Raw genomic sequence first — 16,753 nt, forward strand, 5'->3', positions numbered from 1 at the left:
AGCACATTTAAACACAGTATAAAAGTGCTGTTTTACAAAAAATATATGTAATACAATAAAGTTCAGATTAGTAGACCTTTTTACAGCTGGCACATTCTGCTAATGGCATCAAACCCATGTGATCTCTTTTAATAAAGTAGTTTACATCAATATGTTTACTCATTGTATGTTTGGTATTTTGTAAATTGGGAATGTTGTAGAACGAGGGGAAATATATTAACCGAGAGTGTGTTATTGGCTGGCATCAAACACATATCAATCATACAGATCTCCTTTCAAGTCAGTGCAATTCCCACATTAATGTTCACAAACAGTTTTATTTTGAAAGAAGGAGATTCACACAATAACCTTGTCCAGCTGTAGATTCATTTGTAGCAAAGCCTGACAGATACTGGATTACTGAGACCAATGCAAATACTTGATAGTTCTGGTTCCAAAATTAGAAGAAGAATAGAACCCTCTTTCACTGTTTTCCAATATTAAGGTTACAAAAACAAGGTTTTATGTGAGTTTCAGAATTTTGTTTTGCATGTATAAGGGTTATAATTAGGGACCAGCCTTGATGGTGAAACTCAGAAAACCTTATGATGCATTAGGGGTGTAAGAGAAAATGTCAAAATATCATATTGGGATATTTTGTTTTGTGATATTGTATTCTCAAAAACACTATTGTTTCTTGTATTTTAACCTCCAACTGCTAGATCGCAGTGTTGTAAATGTAAACTGAGGGATATGATGTTGAATGTTACAGGGACTGTGAAATATACAAATGCAGATTCCGCTGCATTTTTATATGTATGGTGTGTTCTTGTTACTATGACAGTTCTCGTAATTATTTTTTAATTTTTTAAATTGCAATGTATCACAATATATTGAATCATTTCGCCTGTATTGTGATATGTAGTATAGCACTAGATTCTTAGCAATGCACTGCCCTATTATGCATGGTATCTTTCCGGGAACCATTTCAGATAGATTCAGGTACATTCTCACGTACAATCTCTTTAAAGTAGGGTGTAAAGAGATTGTAGATGACCTCCAAGAGAGTTCTACTCTGTCGGGCATACCTAGCATCTATCCTAAACCTTGGAGTGCAACCTATTAAAATGATCAATACAAGCTATAGGTGGTAAAAAGCAACTTGTTATTGAGATGGTCTAGATCGAGTTATAGAGTATGAAGTTGATGCTTATGGGCATTTAATAGTAGGTGACTGGCCTTCTATGTGAGGGTCAATAAACTATTTGAAGCCTCATTGATTATTACTTATTCTTTATGGAAAGCATAAGTAATATGCTCATTGCTATGATTACAGGGAAGCAGAATCACACTAAATGGAGGCCTGATTTTCAGATGCAGATGTGACACATTCAACTGCAGACACATGCAGTGTATTTATCAAACAGCTGCACAAGGCTGGAGTCGCTGATTGCGTGTAATTTTACATGCTTTGCTTTTTCTGTTTATGCAACTAATGACAGCCTCAGTTGTACTTTTTATTTACTGATGATTTGCAAATATTGTAAATGTAGCAAGCTAACCCACTGAACTCTGATAGTGAGGAAAGTATTATGATTCAGCTCAAAGCAGCAATGTGCCCAGGGCAGCCTCAGAGAGCCGCTAGCATGGATGAACACTTTTAATCTTGATATCTCGCCATTTGATGTACTGTACTGTGCAAATAAGCATTTCTATAGTGAAAATATTTAACACATGCCTGTTAACACATATTTAACACATGCCTTTCTTAAAGACAAAAATGTAACTCCGCCTAAACCATTCCAGTAATTGATACAATAGTTACATATGTCATTAATCCAAGATTCTTTGTCATAAAATAAAGCTGTTGTAAATTTGCTTTGATTTCCCAGTCAGAAACCAACAGGCTTAGCCCTGCTTGGCTTCGGAGGCTGGACAGCAGTAGGGAGGAGGGTTGTTTTAGAATGACTACAGTCCTGCTGAAGTCCTGTAGCTCCAGCAGCCCATGTGGAACGATGCAATGAGCTAAATTGACTGAAGGCTAGGTTTGCATTGACCTGAAGCCAGCTGGCAGAGAGACAGACTGCTTGTATGTACTGCATGTGCATTAATGTGTGTGTGGAGAGTGCATGGTATCTGTTCTAAGCACTGAGCTCCCTCCAGCTGTGAAACTCACACCATTAAACCACAGAGAGACTCAAAGAGCAGTGTGATCAATATGGCTCCCCTCTTTTGTCCTCTCATCTCATCCCTCTGTTTTTCCCTTCTCACCTTCCATCCTCTTACTCTTTTGGTCCCTTCTCTCAACTACTCCTCTATCCTTATATAATAGGCGTTTGCATATAGTACACTTAAATGACTTAAATGAAACCTGAGAATTAGTATCATTGATGCCCCAAAAGAGGTTAGGAACAAACTGCTCCTTTTAAGGAGAAACAAAGCAACAGATGCTCTCAAAAAATGTGTGTGTGTTCAGGATGAAAACATTTTTGACCCTCTCAAAGGAAAAGGAAAGACCGAAGGACAGGTGATGGACAGTGAGCTTTGACCTTTACAATCACAATTTGTCAGGTCAAAGCAGTTTTTCTGGTAAGTAGCTGTGGACCTACATTACATGTGTTAGTGAGACACTTCTGTCTTACGCAGTACTTCCAACTTTTAAATAACTTTAAATAGGATTTCAATTAAATGAATCAATCAATAACAACAACAATAACAAGCACATAGGTGTTTCCTTCGATATACATTTACATTAACAAATACAAAAAATGTGGAACTATAATAAAAAGGAAGAAAGAAAACAGAGCTGCGCTCTTAAAATGAAAAAAAGTATTTAAGACTACATATATGGTTCTACTCTATGCATCTGCTTACACTGCTGCTATTATTTTTATGTTGTATTATCTTTATCATTAGCAATATTAAATACATACAAACTAAACCTCCACTTCAAAAGCAGCTGATGTAAAATGGTCTCTGTAGCAAAACATGATAATATGTTATTTCCAAGGTCAAGAATCAACTTTGAACGTCAGTTTTTAGGTCAACATGGACGAGAAATCCTTAAAGTGCTCGGGAAAATTAAGATTTCAACATCTACAATTCTCCATTACAACTGGGCAAACTTCACCTGCTTATGAAAATGTTGTGATATGACTTAAACACCAGAGCAGAAACAAAATAAAGCTTGTGGTCACATTATTTTCTCTTGATGATTGTAATGAGCTTACCTCTGTTAATGACCTTAAGGTCACAAGGAAAAATGGAGCCGCAAATATCTAGCTCTACCAGTGCTACCTGTTGCATTGGTATAACTTTGTTTGCACTAGCAAAGTAATGTCTGGTTAAAGGATGGGGCTGATGTTTGTTTATATTTTATTATATCTATCAATAAATCTTGTGAAAACACCAAAACGACAATGTGTTAGTACGCTTCTCAATACTTTCTGGCATCCCAGCCTGTTGCACTCAGGTCAAAGCTAAATGGTTTAAGATGTGAATATCTAAAAATGGTAACTTGGGGCGCATGGTAGCTCACCTGGTAGAGTGCGTGCCCCATGTAGGCGTCCTTACTGCAGTGGCCAGGGTTCAATTCCAACCTGCGGCCCTTTGCTGCATGTTATCCCCTCTCTCTTCACCTGTCCTATCAAATAAAGGCATAAAAAGCCCCAGAAATAAAATAAAAAAAGTAACTAAAAGTAAATTGCTTCTTTAAAAAAAAAAAAGAGTGTATTTATGGCAGGAGGACGGTGTATGTGGGATTGACTCAAATAATCTACAATGGCCATGTTCATGGTAATGAATGAACATGTCACCTAGTACTACAGTGTAGCTCACAGATGTGTTTTTAATTGTTTTTGGACAACAATGGAGGTCTATGTCACAGATATCAAATAAACACAGAGAACACCTAAGATTCCAGGAGGAATTCATTGTTGGTTTTAATAATGGGATTTATCACCAGCCTTGTCCTATAATGACCTTATCGGTCCATATGTTGCTCTTCCCTTGTTCTATTCATATCTTTTATCTTTTGATTTCAGCTCCAGAAAAAAGCAACATTACAAAACAGTTACTGGCATCCAACCTATTACTGTTGTTATTTAGCTGGCTTCAAATGAGGCTTAACGTTTACACTGTTTCACTCCACTGTCCCTCAATATTACAACATTAGCCCAAAATCCACAACCCTGAGGCAGTAACAAACTAAAGCAAAGTTCAGCAGACACAATTAACACTAAAACAACATAAAACATGGGGTTGGGTCTTGGATACCTGGTAACATTATTGATCCATCATTGAGCTTGAACAGTTAACCCTGATTAAGAAAAGCACACGTAGTAAAATGCAAAACACACTGCTATCAAAATTAAACTTTATCCACTCAACTCTTCTGTCCTCTGAGGCTCGGGTTCGATTTAGTGATTTCTACTGGTTCTTTGACATTGTTTCAAATAGCTTAGAGCTGAGTAAATGTTCAGTAAGTTAGCCCTGCAGTCTCTAAGCTGGCCAAGATGAAGTTCTGAAAACGTGGGTGTTTTTAGAGCCACATTTGTTGAGTAAAATATATTTAGGGCAGGATTATTTTATTCCAAAAAGAATCACATTTTTGGCGGCAGCAACATGCTCCAAAGCTCATGAAATGTGCCACACGTGTCAGCAGTTTTGTCAGTGCATTCTAAAACCCATCACAATGAAAAGTTATCAAAAGCTTGCGTTTTTGCCAGAGGTTGTGTCTGCTGAATATTGAATTTTTGCCATGAAACAGAAGTTGTTGTAACTTCAGTGTATTTGGTCCAATGTGAAATTTTGGTATTGTTTTTGCCATTTCCAAACATTGCATTTTAACAAACTAGAGTGCAGTCAATCAGTCAGTGCAGTCAGCTACCTAGATAATCAGCTTTCTTCTATCAAAATTATTTCCATTATCAATTAATGTGTTTATTATTTTTTCAATTAATCAATTACTCCAAATCCCAAAGACATTCAATTTATATATATGATATACAGAGAAAAGAAGCAAATCCTCACATTTGATAAAAACAGGTCACCTGTTAAGAATCTTTGATTGATAAATGACTTAAAGAATTCATATGAAAATAGTGGTCAATTGATAATGACAATTTAATTTATGAAATTAAAAATTCAATGCTGGTGTACCAAAGGCTATGCATTATATTTCAGTGTAATATTTGGATAAACAGCATAAAGTAATAGGAAGGGAATATAATTGTTTAATGGTGTACTATTGACCATGGCACAGCAGCAACATCCCTTAGTTCTGAAAATGGTATCTGTGCACTCTACTATATTATAAAAAAAACAGGTAACATCTCACAACTCACCCACTAAGAAACTAATGGATTTCCCACCTGTTGCTCTAATTGAAGATCCATTCTGGGCTAAAGTAGTCACTCACTAAGAAGACTTGCTGGGGTTACATCACACTGCCTCCCAGATAGCGCATTGGTATCTGGCCTTTTACAACAAGCTTATTTTCATTTCGTGTGGCTCTAGCCAGCAGATCAGACAGACAGAGTGAGGGAAGTGGAGAGAGAAGAAGAGGGACAGGGGCCGAACACAGTAGGAGATAGAAAGAGAAAAACAAATAACAAACAGAAAGTCAGGAGAGGTAGAAGAGCAGCACAAGTCTGCCTGTTCTCCATTCTGCCTGACCTAGCCTGGGAGCCTTGACTCAATTGGAAATCCATTTTATCTGATGACTGGCAGGCAATTGGGACTCCCAGGTGATAGGCTGAGGCTCTGTGGTTGATAGGCCTGACCACTCCACTGCTAAGGGATGGAGGGATGGAGATGGGGGAGAATGTGGAGGAGAACACGTACTGCAAAGACTGTCTCAACTAACAAAGTTCATTTTAGGCTACCTAGATAATCAGTTTCTTCCACTCCTATCAAAAATACACAAAATAGGAGGGCAACTAAAGAATATTTTCATTATCAATTAATCTGTTCATTATATTTTCAAATAATCAGTTGGTCCAAAGCCCAAAGATATTCAGAGGAAAGCAGAAAATCCTCCCATTTGAGAAGCAGGACACATGATTAAAATGTTTGCTTTATAAATGACTTAAACGATCAATCTATTATCAATATAATTGTGGATCATGACTTACAGCTAATGGTAGGTAATGAACCATAAAATGCATGCAGAATCAATTAATCAACTTGTGCAATAAAGTCAATGTTAAATTGTTCAAAAGGTCACCATGCAATCATGCATCAGTCACTCTCCTTGCCCCCCTGGACGTTTGACTGTGGTCAAGTTGCTGGGTTTGTAATATGCATGTGTAATTGTTTGTCTTATCCAGGCAAGGTAAAGAAGGGCAAAGTATTAGCCCTTTTCCAGACCTTTAAACAGCCAAATCAAAGAATTGGAATTAAGAATAGAGGCAGGGTTATGCTTGAACAGAACTAGTAGACAAGACATGCTGTCTGTGGGAAATCAAAAGTTGTTCCGAATGACAACACTTAGCCATCATAGAGAGGGAAAGAGATGGAATATTGTTTTTTTTTATAGTGTAGCACTTGGTTGTTCACATGAAAAATGAAACAAATAGTTTTGTAACAAATGAAAAAAGACAGCTTGAATGAGAAGACCCTCGCCCCTTTCTCACTTCCTGGCCAAACACGATGTGAAGTGGGTATGTCGGATTGTGAAATCTGACTTTGGAGTAGGTTTGATCATCCCACAAGCACTTCTAATGGAGCATACTGACAGATTAAGAACATCATATTTATTTTGCTAGGGCCAAAAAAAGGCTACAGTACAGCTATGAAAAATGGTGACAAGACATAAAATGGTGACCAACTTTGTTGACAATGACATCAAAAGAACTCTTAAATCTTCATATTTCTTAATATTATGAACAACATTTAAATATGTGGTTCTTGCAATATCTCCCATATCTTCATAGAACTGTTGTCAAAACAGAAATCTCACAACTCCTTACTTGAACATAAGGATTACATAAGCACCTATACGCTGGGTAATCTATTGAAAAACCAGGTGCCACAGAACAGAAACAACTATTGAATTCACATGTATTTCTAGCCATGCTTGTGTGGTGGCTCTAGGGTTATCCAGACTCCTGACTGAAATATAGCGGTTAGCTCAAAGCACGGCTGTACCCAAGTACAGCCTAAGAGAGCCGACTCTTGTTAGATCATGGAGAATTTCATTCTTCTTGGAGAACAGGAGAGTTTTGATATAATTTTATCGTACTGCTTAAAGCACTGAGAGGAAGTATACCCTTAGCCTCTGGCACTACACAGCCATGGGCGAAGTTGCTGTGAACAGATATAGCTGATACTTCCCTAATTATAGGGTAAAACCTTTAATTATGTTAACTGGAAGCACTGAAAATGTAAGATTTTACTGGACAAAATACACCAAATGACAAGGTCATAGGCCATTGTTTTAGTACCATACAAATAAGCAGCTGCCTTTGATACATTTGCTAGACAAAGAATTGTAAATAACTGCAGTACAACTAAAAAAAACGCAATTTCAAAGTTTCACATGAAAGTGAACTTGTCAACACAGCTCTGGGAGCGAACAATAACACAATGGTATTTATTTATTTACAAAAAGGCCAGAAGGAAAAAAATCAATCCCTTTGGGAGTACAGAGTTTGAATTGGAGAGCAATCACAAAGGAGAGGCAGGCCTCAACTCATAAAGAGAAAGAGGAGGTGGAGAGACAGATGGATTGAGTGACAACGGGACACAAAAGAGAGGCTGGTACAAAGTGGACTGTTCCGATAATGTTGCGGCTGCTTCCAGGCAACAAAAGCCAGTGAAAAACCCACCTAAAAGCCCTGCTGTTGTCCTCTCTTATCCCAGCTGGTGGTCTTGGTTCCACAAAACCTCTTGCTAAATGCACGAGAGAGGGGTGATAAAATGCTGACCAGAGTATTGGTGTGAAATGCGCCCAGAAAAAAAAAAAACAACAACTGAGTGTGTCAATTGCTTATGTAGCCGAGGTGGCTTTCAACGGAACACAATACAGGGCTGTACTGAATTATTATCGGGACCCCCATGTGAGCACGCAGAAAGACTAAGAGAGAGTAGGGGGTCTGGTGGCGCGAGCCGACAGGCGTGGTGGCACTCAGAAAGGTCAGGGTACAGCGAGCGAGGGGTACAAAAGCTGATAAAAATGCCTCCCTCAGGATGCAATTGTGAGTACCCTCAACTCTACCCCCTCCCTCCATGTCTCCACACCCCCAACTCTCCCCTCGTTTGAAGGCTTTGAGGCGTCTGAGGCAGATGAAAGAGGAAACAGAGACTCTAGATTTGGCTTGATGTGCTGTTCGATCGAACGCTGCAGTGCAACAAAAGACAGGGGAAGAGGGAAATACGTTAGAGGGAGGGACAGAAAGTATGGATGGGGACAGAAAAGACAGAGACTCAGTAGTAAGAGAAAGTTCAATGTGTAACACAACAGTGGTTAAGAGTCAGGGGACGCACATTCATTGTCAAAGACTCACACAGGCACATGCAGGAACAGTACAAGTTTTATTTTTTTGGTAAGAAAGTTCTGATAAAGTTTTGTGATGCACTTTTCTTTGAGGTTTCCATCTGAGTGAGCTATTTTTCACAACAGTTGTCTGAAGGGGGAAAAAGAGAAACCTAATTATTGACCTAAATACCTAAATGTACAAGAGTGTTGAATTGCTAGATTAAAAAATATAACCCACAGAGCACAAAATACAAGACAGACGAACAACAAAAGAGAAAAAGGAGAGCAGATAATGATGCTCGCTGGTGATTGGTTGTGATCGGCTGTACAATGATCAATGCCGGCTTGAAAAGAGGCAACGCTGATGGTTTACGATGGAGGGAACAACTGCCAACAGTATGAAAATTAAATCAATAAGTCAACTGCAGAGCACAGAGTGAGAAATGAAGAAAGCGGCCGAGAAAAAGAAGAGAAGGTTTTAAAAAAAAAGAGAAACAGATAGTAGAAGACGGAGAAGACGGAATAAAACAAGAGAGATAAAGAGAGTGGAGTAGACACAGAGAAAGAAAACAAAGTGGCAGACAGAAGTCGAAGCTAGATGAAAGGTGTTGGTTTAAAGAAAGCAGAGGCAGAAAAACAAAATTGACAGATGAAGGAAGATTCATTAAAGATGGATAAAAAAAGAGGCAACAGCAAAAACAAACTGACGAACAATCAGATAAACCAACTGACAAAAACTTTTCTACAAACCCTCGGCGTTAACCATACAGAGCAACAGTAAGTTGCTTGACATATAGACACATTCTCTCAGCTTCCTTACAGAATAAACCTCTTTTATTATGGGCACTTTGACAAGCAGGGAAACAATGTGAGCTGTTAAAGATAGTAATTGTTTAAGAAATAAACAGTGTTATTAGTATAGGAATATTTGACAATGTCACTAGTTGTTTGTTGCCTTTTCTTCTGTCTGGAAACTGGACTCACTGGTTCATGTGAGAGTTCTTATGGCCTGCTGTGTGTACGTTTGTGTACACGATTTTACCAATTACCAATTGGGGTTCTAGTATAAACACTGACCTTGTCGGGACCAGGAGACCTCACCAAAGGCCGGGCCTAATGCAGCAAAACCTCCTTTCTTAGGTGCTGATTAAGGTTATGTTAGGCATAATTGGTTATGGTTAAGGTTATGGGTTAGGTAAGACTGTCCACAATGATTGAAGTCAATAGAATGTCCTAACAAGGATAGCTGCACAAACGTGTGTGTGTGTTTACACTCACATTAATGACTCGATCCCTCTATCCCTGATAATAAATCTAGCTGTTTTTCACTGAGTCAGAAACCATGACTCCAGCGTCAAACTCTTCAGTGGACCCAACAAACACACACACACACACACACACACACATATTCAAGGTCATTCCGCCAATGTACTGTGGGACAAACACTCAAACACAGGTCGAAGTTGTTATATTGCTACTATTTGATATGTTTGAATGAATTTGTGGCAGTCGAAGTCATAAATGAAACATACAGTAACAAAGAAAAAACTACAGGGGAGACATTATTACATGAAATTCGCAGTATATAAAACTGAACAGCTACAGATTGTCATTTGGGGTCCATTGGATGTGTCACACAAACCCCAAATCAAATGAAAACAAACACTTACATTAATGTAACAAACCCAGTTAAATACTGAGTACTTTGCTTTCTATTTTCTCAGTCTTTTCTGCTCTCCCTCTTGCACTAAACTCCCTCCGGCTACCAGCAGCCTTCATTATGTTTTGACACTTGTACAAATCCAACTTGTAAGAATCAGCCACGCTTGAAATAAATCATCACAGCTCTCACTCGATTGGAAAGCAAAATATTACCATCCTGAACACACACAAACTGCATCAGCTGCCCCAAATTTGCCACACAATCAATCTTAAACTTTTAGATTGTTTAAAGTCACTAGAACCACTTTGCTGCGGGTTGTGGAATGGCTCAAATATACTTGGTTAAGTATATGAATATTTTTGTGTATACTGTCATCAACGTGTACAAGCAAGTTGAAAATGTTTTTAAATCGTTTCAACTCATGCTTATACCTATGATGTATAAACTTCACTTCAGGAAGGTACAGAGAGGAAGGGAAAAATAAGGGTAATAGGAAGCAAATAACAGAAATAACTTTAGATCTTTAGAGATCATAGTGTGAGCTGTAAACACACACACACAGACACACACACACACATCTATATTTCTAGCTGGCTACAGCTAACATCTGTACAGTCAGTTTATTTAGCTTTTTGTGACAAATAAACACAGACTCCACAAAACAGTTCAGTGGTCAAATTAGTGCAGAAGAAGCAAGGTGAAAATTGCCAATTGGCCAACTTGTTGAGCTGCCGAAGGGTTAATTTAATAATGACACAGATAATAACATATATCCATTTAGTTAAGCAGAGCTTTTTCATACTGGCAGCATCTTGATGCGTGTCTACATGCCAGAATATACCTCTGCACTATGAACATCAAACCTCTGTAAAAGCAGCACTATCATCGCCAGATCCACCATACCTTGGTTACTTCCTATATCTGTATGATGCGTATGTGCTACGGACATAGAGTAAAACATGACTGGTAGTTGTTGCAATTAAAAACGGCCATGTTGATGTAGTATATTTTTTTCACAGTAGTCATTTTGACATGAAATAACAGGCTAAATGCAAGTTTTACAAATTCTAGTAATTAAGCTTCTGTTCCATTCAGTGTAGCAGAGCTTTTCCTGTCAGATAACATGCACAACTGAATCTTAATTAGTATCGTGTGTATCAGTTTAACACCTTTTTACCCTACTATTTCATGTCAAAATGGCTGCTGTGAAAAAGGTATATTTGCAGTTAGCTTTACAGCAGCAGTTTATATATATATAAAAAAAGAAATTCACTAAAGCTATTAATTTTGTTTGTAGGCACAGGCAACCACTTATAAGTAAACAGAAGCAAAAGAATGAATGTGAAACACACTTCTACTTCAGGAATAAAAACCATATGGAAACCTTTTGGTCAATAGCCCGCAATCACTGCACTACGCATTATACAACTGGTGTTCTGGCGAGTATTAATCAACTTTTGTTCAACACTGTGAGCTGGGGAGGAAAAAAAAGTTCAAGGATTCCTTAAAGCTTTTTATTTTTCCCTTGTCTGTAGGCAGTCAGAGCTAATGAGGCACAAACAGACCTTCCGCTGAGAGCAGAAGGGAAACAAGAATCTGACAAAAATGTGCTCCAAATGAATGTCACCTTTTTTAAATCAATTCAACACCTTTGCAGAAACCATGGAAAACTATTACTGAACAATTTGTTAATATTTAAGTTTTTTTTTAACTTTAAGTTTACGTTTACTTTATGTTTTATCCTGTTTTCTCCAGTGGGCAGGAAGTCACGATGGTTAGAGCACAGAGTCACAAATAGAATGTCAAAGGATAAAAAGTGCTATCTGCTCCATGGTACGTCAACTTTGTAGAAAAGTTCTGCACTTTGAAGGAGGATATGAAGACGCCGCAAGACTTTAGCCCCAATTAAAGAAACCTACGCTTATTTAGAAGCTTGGTGTGAAACTCCAGTGGCTGAGTTTTTAATCTGAGACATTTTCTCTCAGAACAAATATAAAAATTGAGAGAAACTCTGTCCCTTAATTAGGCCTAATTTAAAGAAAGCTACAAGACATTTTGTAATATTTATTCACGCATAGCAATGAGGTGAATGTGGAGTTTGACTACTGGCTCGCTTCATACATTTTGTGTCAAACATTGAGGATACTTAAGTGAAAGTGTGTGTGTGGTCAGTAGCAGGTCCAGAACGCAGCGGAAGCCCTTCATTCTTCTTCATTAGTGTTGACTGCTGAGGGGCCATCTCTTTCTCTCTCTGCCTCTTTTCATCCTCTGTCCGTCTCTAACCCTTCCTCCATAACCACTTATCTCCTCATGCTATCCACCCTTCTTTCCATTCTTGCTTTTTCCCTCCCGACACTCACCATCCTCTCCCCTGCGACGTGAGCCTCATGCGTCCTCCACCCTTCCTTCTCTCCCATCTGTCCTTCTCTCTCACCCCATCTCCCATCATCCCTCGTCTGCCTCCACCTCTGCTCTTCTTCAGATGTACACATCCTCCTCTTCATCATTTTCTTCCCATTTTCCCCTCTCACTTCTTCAATGGCTTGCCATCATGTTTTCAAAGTAAAGCTCTTTTTCTTCCCTTGACTTTTATTTTCACTAGATTTCTCTTCTTTTACCCTCTCATTCATTTCACTCGTTTATTTTCTTGCAATGTCTCTGCACCTTCATCATCAGTCCTCATCACAGGGTCCAAGTCTAGTCCATTATTTGTTTCACTTCAAGCAATCTCCAGCTTCTGCCTGTCAACATTTGATCTCAGCTTTCACTTTAGACCTAATTGTTTCTTCTTTCACTGTGCTCTCTTGTCATGCTTTAGCGCTCTCCTCCTCTTCTTCCTTTCTTTTTTTCTTTTTCTATGTCCAGTGTTTGTGAAGGCTTTTCTCTTACTTCCCATTGGCCTTTCACATCTACCACCCCTAACTAACGGCCACTAGATCTCTGAATATCTATAGCATATGTTTTTGTTTTCGACAATTCTTTGTCCTCAGCCTTCTCTTTGTATTTTTCTTCAGTTTGTTTGCCTATGTTGTTATCTGCCAGCAGAGTTGCTGAGCTGCTGTGATCTTTGTACCGGCATGACTCCTGTTCAATCAACAATAAAAGTGAAGGTAAAAGAAAAAAGAAATCAATATTAGGTTTTATACCGCTGTGATTCACTGGCTTTGTGAAAGTCAGTGTGCATTCAGATCGGCAACAGATACAGATTTATTATCAACATATCAGTATTGTCAATAGGGTTTTTCTTTGAGAATGGACTTATCAAAACTTGATTAAACTATTTTCTCTTTCTCCTTATCTTCTGGTGTGCTACCCACAGGGAACCATACTTGCACACTAAGCATGCCTCAGAAACAGCACACAGGCTCCTGCACGATGGAGCTGGGCCATTTTGAATCACAACAGTGATTCGAAAATTGCTATAGCATCCCTCTTTGGGTCCATGGAAAGCTCCCCTTCATCAACTATAATATTGCCCTGCTCAAATGTTTTATCCACACCTATTTACATAAATGAGAAGGACATAATACTGCACCAGAATAGTGTAGTACGTCTCTAACTGTTACACTGAATGTAGCATTTACACATCAAAAACCTTAGGCATACCAAACATAATCTTTAATTTCTCATATAATAACATACATACTTTATACTTTTACTACTAGCTACTTTTGTAGCTACTCAACAGTGAGTTCATTATTATATTATTACGTTATTATTATAATATGTCAGTCTGTGCATCCAGATAAGAGGGAAAAAAAATTGTCTGCCATACAGATAAAAGGACGGCACTGTGATTGCATCTTTCACTATTTTGATACTTTTTACAAACCAAATTAAAGTACTGATCAAGAAAAGACTCATCAGATTAATCAATAATGAGAACAACCATTGGTTTCTCGCTCTCTCCCTCTATTTTTATTTTTTTATATACACACACACACACACACACACAATATTTTCTGTGCAGGACCTTTATATTTGATTAGTACTCGATGGAGTACTTTTACAGTGTGGTATTAGTACTTTTATTTAAGCAAATGATAGTTCTTCCACAACCATACTGGAAAACAGCCAATGCAGGCCCACTGTATGATATTAAATCAGATTTTTTCATAAATGCTTTCTGGATACCGTTGTGATTGTTTAAAATCAATAAAAGAGTCCAATTAAATGTATGGTAAAAGAAGTGGCCCTGGGTTGGCCGCCTCCCTCTGCTCCCCCTATAAACCTTTTATTGGTTATGAGCGGACATTACTACATAAAACAAGTGAGGTAGATTTGAAATATGAGGGATTCAAGTGCAAATTCTGCCACTCTGGCAAAAGCCGTCTTAACACAGCACTTATTAACCTGTAAAGTGGCCTTTGATGGACAGCAGATATGACATATCATCAGTCAAACCTCCTACCCACTCTTCTACCTACCTATAGCCCAAGATGGTATGGCTGTCAACCACTGAACAGTCCCAGCAACCTAAATTATTAGTTAAGCACAAGAAAGGGGAATTAAAAGTGCAAATTAATGCCCCTCACACTGGAGAAGGACAGTCAATCTTAATGCACTGGGTAATTTTGGAGAATGTCTTATAATATGATAGCTGACAAATCTGACATCTCATCAGCAAGTCCTCCTACCCCTACTCCCTCCCTCCCTGAGCTGTCAGTCGGGCTGAGGAATTCCACAACTTGGATAACTAACCAAGAACATTAGAATGGCAAGATTATAAAAAATATTTGAGTGCATTGAGTAAGAATGTGAGTGCATAAGTAGTAAGTAAGACTTGAACAGAACTAATGAGCTACTGTTAAATGTTTACATTTTTCAAAATAAATGACAAAAATGTTGTTTCTACCGAACCATGGCCCCGAAACTCAGGTACATTTTGAACTATAAATTTTGTACGCAGTTACACCACTACCTACAACTATACATTTTTCAGAGCCACTACCCAGTTACACTACAGTCCAGAACAGCCACCCCACAATCCTAAAACAGCCTACAAGACTCACATTTTAGTGTCTCTCATTATCATACATGATTGTAAAACATCAGACTTTCAGATATATAAAAAGTCCTGGTCATAGTACAGTTGAAAAATCCTAGCGCATGACGCAGCGCTGTCAGCCGAAGTGTTGACCACAGTGGATGGCAGTAGACAAAATGGTTCCAGGATCTGGTTTAAAAGTAGATTAGCCAACTTTACTAGCAATCAGCATTGGAGCTGAGAGCTTCGAAGCATGCTGTTCTTTTACAACAGCATAGATCAGCAGAGTGACTGTCTGAATCATTGACTATTGGGGGGCAACAAACCTACATGCGACAGCAAGGAGACATTCCTCTGCCGCCGCAGTAAGGATAAACAGTCGAGAGAAAGACAAAGACAACATTTTGTGCTAAAAAGAATCATTTGGCCAACTGAACTTTAAATTTTTTGTTTTTTGTGAGGAGTGAACAAAAACTATTTAAACATTAGATATGGCATTATAGAACCTATCCTTTATTAGCTTACTTCATATTGTGTATCTGTATTTCCAAAATCAACTCATGACAAAAACAATGATAGCATGGCATGGAAAACATGGGTATGGAGGGACTGTCTATATTTATTGAGACAGAAGAAAATGTTCAGATATAGAGAAACAGCAGGTTTCTAAATCTCTTTCTAAACCACTCTGCTGCTTCTCAGCACTCTCTAAACTTTTTTGCTTTGGGTTTTGCTGCACTCTCTGATTCTACCTCTGTTTGGTTCTGTTTCATTCTCTCTCTCCAGTCTGACAGGCAGCTTTTAACTTTAGGAGGAAGTCCCTGGGTATTAGACCCAAAGCCTGCTATGTCTGTACTCCACAGCAGGGCTCCGGATACATACGTGTGAGTGTGCGTGCACCTCAGTAGTTGGCCTTGCTGAAGGGGAAAAATAACAGCATTTAAAGTTTCAGAGGTCTCAACTGGCTGCCGGCCAGATCCCGACCTCGTTGTACCTCCACATACATCTGTGATTGGACGCGCTGCTATAACAGCCCTCTCTCTCTGTTTTTCTAAATCTACTCTGCTGTTTTAGCTCCCTCCTTATCCTTTGCCTGCTCTTTTTTTCCTCTCCATTCAGGTATTTTCACTCCTTACATTGTTCTGTCCTGTACAGACACTGTTCAGATTTTCAAAATCTCTACTTTTCCAAATCTCTTTTGTACGTCTTTCACACTGTCCCTCATTTCTCTGTCATTCTCTTTTTCACCTCTCTCCTCTCTCCACTGTGAGCCGAGCCATCTGACATTGATCAGAGTCGGAGAAAGGCACTCTCTCTGAGATTGGCGGTGATGACTTCAGAATGCCACCGGGCATATAGACGATGCATGTGCGTGTGTAAATGACTAGAGAATCCCACCGAGTGTCTGAACAGTGCGCATGTGTGACATGTAGCAGTGCCAACGTCAGACTCAGCCTCCCAGAGGATAATGACTAGAGGTTGTGTGCTCAGTCCGTGCAAGCTCTGTGGGATCCTCCCCTCATTTGCCATCAAACACACATGCGTGTACACACGCACACATAAATATGTTAGCGTAACTCAGCAGGAAGATGTCTGTGATATTCAGGCCTGCCATCTGACCTGCTGCGGCACTGATCAAAACACA

General features: G+C 38.8%; 1 protein-coding gene across 1 annotated transcript in view; it reads right to left on the bottom strand.

The window, feature by feature from the left end:
• The window catches only part of chchd6a (coiled-coil-helix-coiled-coil-helix domain containing 6a), a 66,227-nt gene that overhangs the window by 1,145 nt on the left and 48,329 nt on the right, over positions 1 to 16,753 (bottom strand). The gene's annotated exons all lie outside the window — the stretch shown is intronic.

Source organism: Morone saxatilis, unplaced genomic scaffold (genome assembly GCF_004916995.1).
Source record: "Morone saxatilis isolate NCDOM2014 unplaced genomic scaffold, NCSU_SB_2.0 Contig15, whole genome shotgun sequence".
NCBI lineage: Eukaryota > Metazoa > Chordata > Actinopteri > Moronidae > Morone > Morone saxatilis.